Raw genomic sequence first — 12,163 nt, 5'->3', positions numbered from 1 at the left:
GCGTTATTCGTCGATGTTTATAAGGGTTTTTTACAAATCCATTGGCACTCTTGTTTTCTTGGGATAAGAAGTAGCCTTGGTACTCTTCGTTATTTTAACTAATTCTATGGCAAAAATCAAATTGATTGGTTGCTAAGTTAGGACGTAAAAGAAGGACAAACCAGTAAACATACACAACTTCGCATTTCTATACTAATATAATAAAGAGGAAAGATGTTTTTATTTGTTTGTTTGATTATACCCCATAGGTTTCGAAAGTACCAGACCGATTTTAACAACTATTTCACTAAAACATAGCTAAACTATCACGAAGTAACATAGGCTATTATTTATTTTCAAAACAATTGCAGATCTTGAATCAGAATTTAATTGTAATAATGTAACCCAAAGAAGCAAAATTTTTCCAGTCAAATTCAATAATTTACGGCGTACGATACGATGGTGTGCGCTGAGAAAATTATTGATGATATATAAATATTATGTGATACATTATTCAAGTTACGCATCAATACCTAGAAAAAGTCTGCGTTGGAATATATCTAACTATCATAGTTAAAACACAATAGCAGCTTTTGCTCTCTAAAATTTTATTAGACCGCAGGTAGAAACAAAATTGGGTGACAATAGTATCGCAGTATTTATTAAAGGTATTTAAATAGCAGTTAGTTGGTTTTTAATTAATTCCAATCGGACATTTAATGTAGAAGTTATCGCGAGTTTATGTGTTCTTATAGAGATACACTTTATAATTTAAGTAAGTGTGATTTCGTTACTGAATCACGCTAAACCGGCTATACGGATTTGGATTGAATTGCGTGCATGTAGTTGTTTACATGAAAAAGAACATAGGCTACCTTTTATCCCAATTCCTTAAGTAGTTTCCAAAGGCAAATTGGAATTGTTTACGAGCTAAGCCGCGGGCTGACAGCTTTAAAATTTGGTATGCATGTCACCTTTGCTATGGAAAAGAACATGTTCTTTGGATACCGATCACTAAAATAGTTTCCGTCTTAAGATTAAAAAGTTTTAGACCTTTCAGAATTAAAGTCCACGCAGACAAAGTCTCAGGCAGAATTATTTATAACTAAGGATTGCCAGTGAATATTATATCCACCATATTAGTAGTGGCCTAAAACTAACACGAGCTCTTAGTCCAGACATTGGCACCGTCATTAACTAGTCAACGAGTCGTTTGTACGCGCATAATATCTATGGCTCAGACTTCAGAGTAGGGTGAACTATTGCAGTGAAATCCCTTCAATTAATATCTAACATAATAATAGTTGTGATAGAAACTTAATATTATTAAGTCTCTATCACAACTGCAATACTCGGTTATTTCACAAACAATATTCCGCTATTTTGTATGTGAAATTGTCTTCTGTTTTGTGTGTTAATTGCTCGTTATATTGTATCAGAATAATTACTTGCTACTTTGTGTGGGAGCTGCACAAATCTAAGGCTCGCATCATCAACATAATTAAGGCTTTACCTCCATAATCATGCATGGTTTATAAATACAGGCATAATGAAATAAAAGTCATCAAGTAATAATATTGCCAGTGACTAGTAATATTGCCATTCACCTTTGTAAAGTAGCCTTAGAGAGATTTTAATTCAGAAACTGTTAGTTCCATTAACTAAACATCGGGCTGTTTGTATGCGCATAATATCTATGGTTCTAAAAAGGGGGGAATATTACAGTTTAAGCCCTTATAGGAAAAAGAAAACCATTTCTATCATAACTGCAATATTGAGATATTAAAGGATTGTATGTAGAAACTAGCTTTTGCCCGCGGCTTTTTGATATGGTAATCTTTAACTACAAAGGTTTTAAATATTTAAAAATCAGAAACTTGCATAATGCTTATAAATTTTCATCCCCCTAGGAGTTGTTATTTTAATTTTTTTTTTTTTTAAATCCAAAACCTAAAATTAAAGTTTCATGGATAATTTTATATAAAATTCCATCCCCCATTTAACCCTTTTAGGCTTGGAATTTAAAAAAAAAACCCTTTCTTTACGGATGCCTACGTTATAATAACTATCTGTGTGCAAAGTTTCAGCCCGATCCGTCAAGTGGTTAGAGCTGTGCGTTGATAGATCAGTAAGTCAGTCAGTCAGTCACTTATTTTTATTAACTGTTATATTTATGTAAGGTGAAGGAATTGTATGCAATCATCATCATCACCATGATGATTGCATACAACTACGTCTCCTCCCATAATGAGAAGAGGTTAAGGCCGTAGTGTGGCCTTTGAGAACATTATGGAGAACTCCCAGGCCGTTGAAGTAAGTTATATTGCACGACTCATGATGCGAAGCATCAGAGAGTGCTTTACAATCGAAAAATTTTTTTCGCCTCATTTCGGCGGCTATTTTTATTATTATAGCCTTGTTAGTTCACGGAATCAAGATATTTTGCATACTATTGTCGAGATAATTTAATGGAGATTAATTCCATACTTTAAAAAATTGATTTACTGCAATATAATTGGAAAAAAACACCAAAATAGGTCAAAAAAATTTCCTGTCCGTCATGTGTGAATCCCGAAAACACTCTAACTTGTGAAAAAATCCATTATTTGAGTTAATTTTTTTTTTTTTTAATTCTAATCGACGATTGTAGGTCACTGAATGCGAACGATTAATTAATTCAGTGTAGTTTAATTGCAATTAATAAAAAACTAAAACTGCAAGACTGTATATCTATATATATCCATGTAAAATTAACATGGATGATGATATATCTATATCTATAGATATTATGTACATTTTATTCCACCAGGGGCGCCTGTGCATCACTTTCCTAGTACAGCTGTTTTAAATTTTTTTTTTCAATATTTGATAATTAAATGAGCATTATTTACCCCCCCCATTTTTATTTAGACTGTACTGCTCCAATGCCAGACTGTGAGTTTAAGATCATGAACTTTTAGGGCAGTTTTTGCTACGTGTTATGTTTAATCATGGTAACGCCATTACATTTACTATTTACTCACTTAGGTCAAGTTATCTTTGGTTTTACTTAATACTCCCAACATTGCTCTCTCTATCGGCCGCTGAGTGACTCTGAGCCTTCTAATAAGGCCAATAGTGTGATATTGAAAGCATTGCCGTTCTAGTGAGTTACTATGAATATGAGAGCCTGGTTTCGATTCCTGGAATGAAGTATCTCGAGGCACGAAATTATAGACAAAACCCAATTCACTGTTTTTTCGAATAATACTGGTTTATCTGTTAAAAAAACTCTTATCATCATCATCATCATCATATCAACTCATTACTTACTGCCACAATGAGAAGGGGTCAAGGCCGTAGTACACCACGCTGGCCCAGTGTGGATAGGTGGACTTTACATACCTTTTAGAACATTATGGAGAACTCAGGCATGCAGGTTTTCTCACGATGTTCTCTTTCACCGTCGAAGGAATGATATTTTTTATTTATTTAAACGCACAAAACTCAAAAATATTATTGTGCGTGCTGGGATTAACCTCGGCCCCCCGAAAGTGAAGTCGAGCTCCTAACGACTGCACTATCTCAACTCTCAGTATTCGTAAATTGACTTGAGGATAGCTTTATGTATGCAAGACACGGTGGAAAAATAAAGGATGAAAGAAATAGATGAAAGATGAAAACGAACACAATCTACTGATTTACGCTGTCGGAATTAGGCCAAAGGACCCTCTTTCGTGTATAATTGGTTTTAATTACTGTATATTTTCATTGGTGTATTATTAATTCCTTAATTACACCAGTTGTGTAAGCATACCGAAGAACAGTGTGAAGCTTGTAGCAATTACTGCTCACTAATTATCCCTATTTGTCTTAGATAAAGTGTAATAGTGTAATAATTAAGCAACACAACACTAATATATCATACCGGCTTGTCAGTAGTGCATAGCTCATGTTATATGCAATTTACCGATGAATTTACAAATTTACATATTAATAATAATAATTTAATTAATTTACAAATTATTACCGATGAACAATTAAGAGTGATTAGGATTAATAAAAAAGAAAAAATATACGAATATCTCTAGAATTTTATTGATTTTAACTTCCTTCATCCCATTTGACCGTTATTAGAGTACTAAATATTAATAACTAGCTTCTGCCCGCGACTTCGTCTGCGTGGACTTCAGAATTATTTCTGGAGCTTCGTTCGTTAACAATTTGAATCCTACCACGGGAACTATTTGAGAAATCGGTATATAAAGTACATGTCCTTTTCCATAGCATAGGTGACATACATACCAAATTTCAAAACTGTCCGCCTTAGCTTAGCTGTAAACAATTTTCAATTTTTCCTCGGGAACTTCTTAAGGGATAAAAGTTAACGTATGTTCTTTTCCATGTCAAAGGCTACATGCATTACAAATTTCATCCAAATCCGTTCAGCCGTTTTTGCGTGATTGAGTAACAAACATCAACACAATTTTATTATTTTTATTAGTGCTTTAACCTACACTTGGTGGAATTATCAATTTTATAAATTTAAAATGCATATAAAAAATTTCGGAACCGACAGGATTTGAACCTGCAACTCTCTGGCAATCGCGGCCTGAGCGCTTTCTCCAATTAAGCTACGGCTCTCCTAACGTCGATGCCGGAATTAGTATATGCCTTTTAAATCAGTCTTATAGTGACTGTAGCGTCTCAAATTTCTGTATGCATTTTAAATTTGTAAAACATCCACACTTTCACGTTTAATATAATATATACTATATATGTATATATAGTAGGATTATTGTTATAAGAATTTAAAATATATTTATTAATAAAGCAAGAGCTCCGAAATTTATTTGAAGGCTTCTTTATATTCAAAGTTTGTAAGAACGAAGAAGAGCATCCATCGGACAGGTGCAAGTTTCGCTCTGGCTGCGGTCCAGGGAACCCGTTGTTACTAAGTTCAGCCAAAACTGAGAATATTTATTGAAAAAGACATTTTAGAAGCTGTTCTGTTAAGTTGACAAAGGAGCTTGTGAAAAAGTTAATAACTTGGAAGACTTTAATAAAACTTATTTATTTATTATTAATAAATGATTTCATTTTTAATGCTTAACAGTGTTAAATTATATACATGAAAACAGCATTATTTGAAATTTATGAAAAACAAACCACTTCTTTGCTTGCAGGGCTTTTGAATTCCCAAGCAACTGTCAGGAATCCAGAGTGAGGAACCTCCTCACAATAAGCGCCGTTTCAAGGACTACTGACTTCCGTATAAAAGTCCAAGTCAAAGTCAAAAATATCTTTATTCAAGTAGGCCCATCGATGGCACTTAAGCGTACATAAGAATAATATAATAAAAAGCTTTGCTCTAAGCTAAACCTCTAAGTGTGTGTAAACAACTTGGAATATTCAACTTGGAGTATCATAGAACGAGTGAAGAATAATTATTTCTCTATTTCGTTAGAGCATCCATAGTGTTTTTAACTAATGTTTTTTTTTTGTTGTTTACCTTTTCATGTTTAGAGGATTTAAGTCTATGTATGTATTTATTTATGTGTTTTTAAGTAGAGCATTATATGGTATCATCTACAGCTATTTCTTAATACGCCTTTGGTTGTATGAAAGCGACCGCTATGTAGCGATAAGGCCGCCAAATTGTACCTTCATTCTTATATTTCTTTTATTTAATCTTATTTTTGTTGTCTATGTTGCGTACAATATAGTGTTCATTAATTAAATTTTTTTTGTTTTTTTTAACTAAAAGTTAGCCCTTGACTTGCGGTAAGTGTATACTGCAATATATCCTGTTAATCTGTATATTATAAGTATTTATGTATATTATATTCATTAAATTATTCATCAGCTTTCTTTGTTGGGTACAAAGCTATGACAAGCTATGCTTACTTTGGAGCTAGATGAGTGTATTGTCGTAGTATATTTATTTATTTATTTAGCATAATTTTTACGTTTCATGCGAATATTTAGATTAGAGTACTGGCTATTGATTTTTATAGTGGTCAGGACTTCCGCCCCCTTCGTGAAAACCGATCAAAGATGATCCTCTAAGTTGTAAGAGTGCGTTTTAATCAATTCAATGTTACTTGCTTCAACAGTGAAGGAAATCGTCGCTAGGCAACTGTGCCTGAAAGCATGCCTGAGAGTTCTCCATAACGTTATCAAAGGCATGTGTAGTCAACCAATCCGAACTTGGCCAGCGTGTTTGACGACGGTCTAGAATCTTGCACATTCTGAGAGACCCGTGTCCTAAAGTGGACCGGTATATATAAGACGATAATGATTATTAAATATATTTTATTAGAAGTCACCTTTTTGTTGATTCACATGAAGCACTACCTATCTGTTCTTCTGAGTACTATAAAAATGTCAGCCATTTAGTCAAAAATAAGGTATTGTTTTTTGTTTTGGTGATAACAGTATTCAGTATAAGTAGTAAAAGATGACTCACAGTCGTTTGGAAGTCACCCATTGGGAAGATTTGATTGTTATATAAGTTAATTAATAGATTTTTTTTTATTTTGAGCATAGTATGTTTCACTGGTAAATTTTGATTACTGGCACTCGCTAAATAGGTTTAAACAAATGTGTGTTTGGCCTCTAGAGCAAAAACAAACAAATGTTTATATTGTAACATCTTATTAGCAAAATACGCGTTTAAAAGCCGCTACCGTAAGCATATTACCTTCCTATGGGCGATAGAATGCAGTGAGTTATAAAAAATATAATCCGATTAATTTTTAAATTAACTGCAATACAGCTCCTGACTAATAATGCCAAAAAATAGACGAACGATTAATAGAACTTATGATAGGCGTTTGAATAATTGGGACAAAGATCAAAGGTAATATTAGATATACCTTTACCTAAGTTTAAACAATATATTAAAACACATTTAACAAATCGTGGTTATTACACGATTGATGAGTTCCTTAACGACAAGGCTTGGAAGCAGGCCACTCCGCTCTCATCTCTCACAAAACAGAAAAATTCTAAAGATTGTTAAACTTTAAAATGATGTTGGAAAAGAGCAATCTGCTGAGTTTCTTGCCGGCTCTTCTCAGTGGAATCTGCCTTCCGAACCGGTGGTAGAGTCACTACAAACAGACTGATTTGACGTTTCAAAAGTGCTTATTAATTAGGCCTACATGAAATAAATTAATTTTGAATTTTTTTTTTTGATATTTAAAGATTAAAGATTTTCTGATTCGCTTTGATTTCAATAGAAATAGGGATTGCAGTGGAATTAAGGCTGCATGTAAGTTTCTTTCAAGCTCAGTAGCGTCTGTCAAATCTGCAGTGTGCGGTAGGTTGGCTCGGGTCCAGTAAAGGTGTTATTTAGGTCGTTCATTAAGATGCGGCCTTGTTAAGCTTTGTAAATGTCTAGAACTGGGTTATGTTTAACTTGGACTGTGAAGTGAATTTGGTGTTCAAAATTTATATTTTCGTGTTATGTTGTTCTTATAAATTTTAATAAAGGCGCCGCACGCTACGTTGCGCTGGTTTGGTGAGGTACGGAAAAGAGAGGCATAGCTAAATATTCCTCTGATAGTTTCTATTGTACACAAATATTCTATGTCATTTTTTTTTCAGCTTTGTTTAATTTATCTCGTAATTTTTATGCAGTTATTATAAGTACTTTTTTTTAAATAAGCAATTTAAAAAAAATAAACCTACAACTGCGTAAAAACTCACAAAAAATACGTGAAAAAATTAACGGAAAAAAAAATTAAAAATAAAAACAAAATATCTAAAATGTGTGTTCAAGAGATTCTTCTTAGTCAAGTCAATAGCCTATGACAGTCTTATTTTGGACTTAAGGTCTCCCAGCGGTTAGCCCATTATCTCCACGCTGGGCAGAATGGTGATCACAGCACTTAGTTGTAGCAGCGTCCTCTGTGCTCAGAGGACGCTGCTACAACTACGGATGGATAGAGAGATTTTCAAACTACGCGGAATATATTATTACAGTAAACAAGTGTGAGCGCAAAAATAGGTGCACTCTCTATTCCTTCCGACACGTCCGCAAAGAGACCAGGCGCAGGGCCGTCATCTTAACGTGCTCTCCGAGACAGGGGGGAAAATCACCGCCAATTTTCAAACACCGGGGTGATACCTACTAAGTTTTTATTTATAGAAAAATTAATACTGATTAACTATATTATTAAATTATATATCAATTGACCCGACCCGGGTCTATATAGGGTCTGGTGATCTACAGTTGAATATGCTCACCAATAGATCATCGAGGCAGTCAGTGGATGTATAAATGTAGTCGTAGTTAGAAAAAAATGTTGCCATTTTGAAATATGCAAATTCGTTTTAGTTTTTTATGTGTTACTATTAAAAACAACTTTAAAAACATATATGTATTTCAGATCATTAGAAATACGTCAGAGCGTGTGCCGTATAAATTTGCGTTCCCTAATTTCTCAAGCTAAGCCTCTAATCTAACTAAATTCCTAACCTCAATTTAACTAATGCGTGGAATGAAACCGCCAAGGTGTGGAATTCTCTTACAGCGTCCTTGTTTCCAGCCATTTACCTACATATAGTTTGGATACCTACAACACTAGAGTAAATATAGGCATCTTCAAGGTTATAGTTTCTACAATATTGCATATTTACGCATAAAATTATTGGAGTTTTTTTTTTAAATTTAAAATTTTCCTAGGCACATTTTTAAAACTTTTATATTAACTATTTCGATATATCTTTTTTCCAGTGTAGTGTGGGGTGACCAGTCGGTAGGACTTCGACTTCACTTTCGGGGGGGTCGAGTTCGAATTCCAGCATGCACCTCAAACCTTACATTTCTAAGTTATGTGCGTTTAAGCTACCTAAATCACTTTCTTCAACGGTGAAAGATAACATTGTTAGGAAACCTGCCTGTGAGGGTACCTGATAGTTCTTCGGAATGTTCTCAAAGTTGTGTTGGTTAGCGTGGGCTTAGTCCACTAAGGCCCCTTCTAATTGTGGAAAGAGACACATGTAGTGAGTCGGTAATGGGTTGATATGATGATGATGATGATATATCTTTTAAGTAGGGACTGTAAATCAATATAAACAAAAAAAATTACAAACTGAGACGGGATTGTTGTTCTCACTTTCTTAAGGGGTTAATAAATAATGCCTAAAAGTCCGAAACTCAAAAGTCCAAAAGTCATAAGTCTGACCTACGAGTCTGAGTACGTTACAAGATGAGCCCAATACTTTAAGCATTAGCTTCTCAAAGCTTTTGTAGCTGTATATCGTTTCTGTGTATCGTGAATGTAACGGATGATATCAACCATCTATATGGGTTCTTGGTAACAGTTTTGGTTAGCCATTTCGGTTGGAGAGAGGAATTTTTAGCTTAGACCCACCACAATGTTCCAATGTTGTTTGGCGGGATTTTTTTAATAAGTAAGTGATAATTATCTGGACCGGGGCTTATCGCTTATGTTAAATAGTTTAGTATAAATTTCCTAACAGTAATCATTTTAAGTAATTAAAATATCACTTGCTTCAACGGGGAAGGAAAACATCGTGAGGTAACCTGTATGCCTTTGAGTTAAACATGTCCTCAAAGGTATATGGAGACCACCAATCCACACTGGGCCACCGTGGTGGACTACAGCCTTAACTCCTTTTCATTGTAGAAGGAGAGCCGTGCCCTGAAGTGACCCGGTAATGGGTCGATGTTATGAATTAGTCGAAACCTGGACTTGAACCCACAAACGTGGTCCACAGTTGAATATCCTTAACACCAGACCAACGACAAATGAAACAAAAATAAATACATTTTGTTTTATCGACTTTTCATACCTATAAGAACATACCTGCCGAGATTACATTTCTACTAAAGAAAACCAAAATATGAGAGACGGCACGGTAATTATCCGGCGCAGCTAGGGTTGTCAACGTAAAAATATGTGTGTATCCGCCGCGTTTAAAATACCGAATATTCGTAAACATTATTTATGTTGAGTTGCGAGTGCAATGGGAACAACTGTATACTGTGGATTTACGAAATCATCCCACAAAATTACATGCAGTATATATTTCGATCTTTTAAAAAAATCCCGTGGTGACACAAACTTATTACTATAACTTTTCAGTACACCACAAGGTACAACCTTTCGAAGGTCCTTTTTACGATGAGTAGTTCATGTACTTATAAGAATTCTAGCAAGTGTATATTTAACCTTCTACATTTCTCAGTTCCTAAGCAATCAGAGGTTCTCCGATAAACGTTATTTCCTGGCCTATGACATCATTATGATAAAATTAACAAAATTATTTTAGTCCAAAATTCAGTTATTAATTCAAAGAACTAAATAAAAATAAATCAAAATTCTAAATTCATTTATTTCAAGTAGACCTAATATAAACACTTTTAAAACGTCAAGTCTCTCTGTTTGTAGTTACTCTACCACCGGTTCGGAAGGCAGATTCTACCGAGAAGAAGCCGGCAAGAAACTCAGCAGTTGCTCTTTTCCAACATCAACATTTACAATATTTTTTCTATATTGCGGAAGATGAGAGCTATGCTGGCTGCTTCCAATCTACCCTGACATTAAGAAATTTATCAAATGTATAGTAACCTCGTTGTATTAGATGTGTTTTTACACATTTTTTAAATGTATCCGAGGTTCTCCGACAATCGTTATCTCCTGGCCTATAACATAATTATTATAGAATAAACAAAATTAGTTTATCCCAAAATACAGTTATTAATTCAAAGAAACACCCCCACGTCTCAAAGATGAGAGACGGCACTGTAATTATCCGGCGCAGGTAGGGTTGTCAACGTAAAAATATGTGTGTATCGCGCCGCGTATAAACGACCGAATATTCGTGGACATTATTTATGTTGAGTTGCGAGTGCAATGGGAGCAACTCTACACGGTGGATTTACGAAATGATCCCACGAATTTATACGCTGTATATTTTTTGATCTGTCATTTAAATTTTTCCTGCTGCGATGCAAAGATATTGTTTGTATTATATTCAATTTTTTTCGCATCATTTAAGATGGAGTTTTAGATATGATATATTCGTATCTATCATTAAAACATTACCGACATTATCATCATGACCAATGGCCAAACCAAAAACTCCTTTCCTCGGCACAGGTCATCACAATATTGCTTTCGAAGAAACAGTGATGGCCTGGTGGTTAGGTTCTCTAGTCTTCCTATCGGGGGAACGGGTTCTATTTCCAGCACACACATGTAATTTTTCGGAAAACATCACTTGTTTTAACATTTTGTATGCCTGAGACTTCTCTGTAATGGCGGAATACGGCGGAAAACCTTTTCATTCTGAGAGCAGACCTGTGCCCTGTGGCAGGTAATAGATTTGAATTATAATAATAATGTTTTCGTGACATTTCATGAGCAAAATATACCATAAACTCTGTTCTTACACAATTAGTTACTTAATATGCCAACAAATAGTACATGTGATTGTGTTCAAGTGTGAAGGAGTGCCTAGTGTGACACTAAATTTATTAAGTAAGTATCATAGAAAATACGAACAAACGTTCCAAACGGCACACTCACACAGATGCACGCGATGACGAGGAACAGAAGCTAATCTCGCAGTACTTTAGTCAGGTTACTAGCTTTGCGTGATTCTGTGTGAGTGGTATTTCGAACGTTTGTTGATTCTGCTCACGAAGCAGTAGTAGGCCGGCTCAGTTGTACTTTATTTTTTTGTAAGAATAAATTCAAAATTCAAAACTCATTTATTTCATGCAAGCCTAGTTTTGGAAATGTCAAGTCAGTCTGTTTGTAGTAACTCTACTCTGTTAGGAAGGCAGATTCCACAGAAAACTCAGCAGACTTTCCCAACATCGTTTATTAGTATAAACAATCTTTAAAAATTTTCTGTCTTGTGAAAGAACAATTGATGGACCAAGCAGATTTCTGATGGTAAAAAGAAATCTCCTATAAACATAGCAACACTTCGCAGAGCATATAAGGAACAGGTACTACAAAGTAAAAACCTGTTTCTATCAAAATGAAGCGTAAATGCTAAGCCTCATAAGCCTGTAATTACACCGGTAAACACGCCCTTCCGACCGGAATACAGAAATGCTACTGAATAGGCTCTGTGAGAAAAAACTGAACAATCTTGCTGGCTGGCAATGAGTATACAAAGTAGTGGACTCTTTGTAATTGACTTTGGTTGATAAACGCGT

Source organism: Pararge aegeria, chromosome 18 (genome assembly GCF_905163445.1).
Source record: "Pararge aegeria chromosome 18, ilParAegt1.1, whole genome shotgun sequence".
Lineage (NCBI taxonomy): Eukaryota > Metazoa > Arthropoda > Insecta > Lepidoptera > Nymphalidae > Pararge > Pararge aegeria.
Note: the sequence above shows the minus strand (reverse complement) of the source record.